A 4,000-nucleotide genomic window follows, 5' to 3' on the forward strand; every position below is an offset into this window, starting at 1 on the left:
ACGTACTCCATTACAACTTCCCAGCTGGATGAGCAAGGACACCACTAGTGGGTCTGCAGGTCAGAAGCCCAACGCTGGTGCCACACCTCGGGCTCTTGACACAATGGTAGGTCAATATGCAAAACTTAAAATGTGCGGTGGTTACTGTCGGAATGCCAAAAATAAAGGAGAGCTATGGCCTGTGGGGGACTTCAGAAAAAGAAAGGAAGATCTCACTCTCTCTATGTTACATTTTCAAAAATGACATCTAGTATGTAAAAAGCAATCAAGACAGGATTAACAGCTACCAACAAGCAAACAGATTTCCTGGAATTGTTCTGGAATCATATAATCCCTGTCCAAAGGAAGCTATCCACCTTGAAGATGCGAGACAGTCAGTGGCATTTCTACAGTTGCTCAGCTACATTTTAGTTCATCAGTTAGCATGCAGCCTGGCTTTTAAAAGACGTTGCACTGGCTAGAAGAGTCAGAGCTGAATGGAGCTCTCACGTGAAGTCGAGGGGAGAGGAATACAACAACACATATTTACCACAAACTGGAATATAGTTGACAAAACAGTAATCCACTTGGCACGGCAGACTTGCCATGGTTTAGATGCTTCTGCTAACATCTCTGTCAGAGGCTGTCGTTATTTTATGGGCTATCGTTATACTCATGAACCAGCCAGCTTTCACTTGCATGAGGACTGGAGTGAGACCCCTGTGCTCACTGACTCAGCCAGCAGAAAATAAATAAATAAATAAATAAATAAATAAATAAATTTTCAAATCACATGTAGCACAAAAGAGGGCCTTCTTCAGAAATTAATGGCTCTATAGATAAAACAATGGATTAGATCAGCTTCTCATTAACTCTTAAGTTCTCTGTCCTCTGTTCTGACAGGTGTTGATTCAAAATCACTCTCTACTCAGAAGCTCTACAGTTGGATATCCCGGCAGGAGCAGTGGGGGACAGCAGCCAGCTAGACCAAGACCTACTCCTTGTTCTCTCTGTTAAGTCAATAAACCTGAAGGAGCATAAAAGTGACTCCTCTGATAGCAAAAACAGAACGGGATGAAGGGGCTTGAGGTTTTTAGAACTGGTCTCCCATATATCATAACGATGTAGCAGGAAACACTTTCTTTTGATCCCATTTCACATTTCCTTCATAGCCAGAAGAAATTTCATTACAGGAATTTTCATACCACTAAACTGGCAAAAAGGCATACAAGCCTTTTTATCCCTTCTTCTCCTCTTATACTTGTTCCATAAAACCATTTTCCACTCTCCAGCTCACGATCTCTCTAAGCAGAAAAGTCCTATCTGCCACACACTTGACATAACCTAGGTAGGATATGACAAAGTTTCAAATACATCAGTACTCATAAAATTAGAAACATCAAAATGCAGAAAAGAAAAAAAAAAGGAAAAAGGGGTGGTGGGCTAAAAATTAGTTTCTACCTTGACTGTTAGGCTCCTAAGCTGCCAGTATTTAACATTAATATTTCCATTTCAAGGTCATGATTGCTACAGTTCTGCTATTTGTGGATATCAGTTTGAGATTATCTGCCTTCAACCTGCTCAGGCAATCCACTTCTTGAGGTTTTTTAGGGGGGGGGTATGTTTAAAATGGTTAGAATCCACCCCTCCAAGCTATCATTATGCTTCTCTTGAGTTAAATACAAGAAGTTAGCTCCACTGGTACATTCATCCACAAGAACGTTAACACCTCCAACTTCATAGACAACCATAAATTATTTCTGTCAATAGCAAATTCCTAAACATAGTACAACACTCTATGAAAGAGAAAAAGAATGCACATAATCAGCAGTTCCCTTTTTGACTAGAAAATTAAAATCTCTAACAGCAGATAAGCCTGAACTAAACATCAATCAAATCTGGACCCCAAATGGGGTATGGCTTATGATATGTCACATGTCTGGACTTGACTCTTGAAAGCAATCATGCACTTAAGAAGATTTGAGGTTGTTATGCAGAGGTTTAACTAGAGTCTTGGCACCTTAATTTGGGACATGAAAGGTATTTGCACTACAGTACCAGGTGCAGTAAAGGAAACTGGCCTTGCAGTTTGATTCCAACGCCGCATCCACAAACAAAATGAGGCTGCTACGTTTGAGGAACATGGATGGAAATCTCACCTGCCATCCCGAAGTTACGCTGTGGCATTTCGTCACCTCTTGTCACTTTCCTCAGGCTTGGTAAATCTTTTGCAGAGTCCGAGGCAAAGGCCCATAGCTTTTTCCTGTTTGTAACAGCAGATGTCTGCGTTTTCGCAGCTTGGTTTGCTGTGAGGCACCACTTGTACCCTTGATTTGCCTTCATACATGCATCCTTGTACTAGAAAAGAAAAGGAAAATTGCCAGTCATGCCAGTCATTATACTATCCACAGGGCAATGGAGTGCACTGCTTGTAAGAGGACTTAATACAGTAAATAATAATTAAATATCTTGATTTTTTTAACAGTTTCGTCACGTGCTTAGAGTATGACCGCCAACACAACCTAACACGAAGAAATCTTAAGATAAGTAGAGCTGTATTTTAAAAAGTGGGGTTTCTCTTTCCTCTCCTGAGGGTTTATCACCCAGAGCAGGCTGAAGTTCTGATCCTGCAAACTGCTCCCCAGTGCTTGAATGCTCACTCTGGGAAACAAATTCTGTTGCAGGTACAATCTTTGTTTACTTTCTAGTTTGAATGAAATGAAAGCAGACATTTAGCAATAAAGGCAGCATGATGCTTCTTACCTTGCACTCCTTTTTCTCTAATAGATCTGTATCTTAGAAAATTTGAGTATATTCTTTCCCAAACCAGGCACTGAAAATAAACCACTACCAGTATCACCTCATTTGCAGCAACTTCTGATACATCATCCCAGTGTGCCTTCCAAAATGTGCCATGCTGCACAGCTGCACGAAGTAAACTGGGAACACTTAAAACTGTCTTTGGCCTGGAGCACACAGCACACATCTCTGTTGTTTGCTATATTCTTGGTATGAGGCAGCAAAATGAACAAAGCCAGGCTACACATAGGGGGGTAGGGGGAGAAGGTCTGGATCCTACACGGTTTCGGGGGGAGGGGGAAGGATGAGAACCTATTTTATTCTCAAAATGCAACCCTGATGTTTTCCAAATTCCTTGCTGACCAGACCAAGACAAGATTTTTGAATGTTAACGGCAATAAAAAGAGCACATTTCAGTGTTTTCAAGTGTGTTGCTGTGCAAGGCGGAGAATGCATGAATCAGAGGAACATGCCACACTTTCCTGCTACAGCTGTTTGCCTAACAACTGAGAGGGGAGCACAGCGCTGGCTGCTGTGGGAAGCGACCCAGTAAGGACCAGTGCTGACTGCAGGGAGGAAGAACCCAATACCTTCCCATGCCCTCAGTAGCTCTCAATGGCAGCAAACAACCAGAAGAGCTGTTTTATCCTGAAGCACATGGCAGGGCAGCTGCAGGAAGTTTCTGCCGTGATTGCACACCTTGCCACCCACCCAGCTGTCATCAGTGCCCGTTACGGCACAGAGAAACACCTACGTTTCATGCACATGCCTGCACAGAAATACACGCAGAGGGAAAAAATCCCTTGGGTGTCACATACAGAAATAGCACTGAAAACCTTGTCCTCTGACAGAGTCACTGCAGTGTCTTCCCAGATCAATAAGCAGCATGCCTTGTGGCAGGATCACCATCGCAAGCGTATCGCGTGCTTTCATCTCCATCTTAATCTATCGGCTGGCACTGGCTCCCTCCAGACTGTAGCCGGGATAAAAGCGATTCAGTTTACAAGAAGCACAGCACCGTGTGAGCCTGCTGTGCGAAGTCCTGTATTTATAAAAATGGCTATAAATAATAAAACTCTGCAGGGACCGCTGACCCACATAAACACTGTGTTTTCTGAAGAGGGCGTCTGCGTGAAACCTGCAAACCCAGGACTGCGACCCCCCTCACCCTGTCCCTTCTCTCCTTCCCTCAGCCGGGCCCGGCTCCAGCTTGGAGCCCCCC

General features: G+C 43.4%; 1 long non-coding RNA gene across 1 annotated transcript; it reads right to left on the minus strand.

Annotated features, from left to right (window-relative positions):
• Positions 1 to 1,622: 1,622 nt before the first annotated feature.
• LOC128138622 (uncharacterized) lies at positions 1,623 to 3,783 on the minus strand. Its single transcript, XR_008234092.1, has 3 exons — positions 3,615 to 3,783; positions 2,139 to 2,337; positions 1,623 to 1,708 (listed from the first exon to the last, which is right to left on the minus strand). It is a non-coding gene; the product is annotated as an uncharacterized LOC128138622 (long non-coding RNA).
• Between the last annotated feature and the right edge of the window lie 217 nt (positions 3,784 to 4,000).

The sequence above is a fragment of the Harpia harpyja genome, unplaced genomic scaffold (genome assembly GCF_026419915.1).
Source record: "Harpia harpyja isolate bHarHar1 unplaced genomic scaffold, bHarHar1 primary haplotype scaffold_75, whole genome shotgun sequence".
NCBI lineage: Eukaryota > Metazoa > Chordata > Aves > Accipitriformes > Accipitridae > Harpia > Harpia harpyja.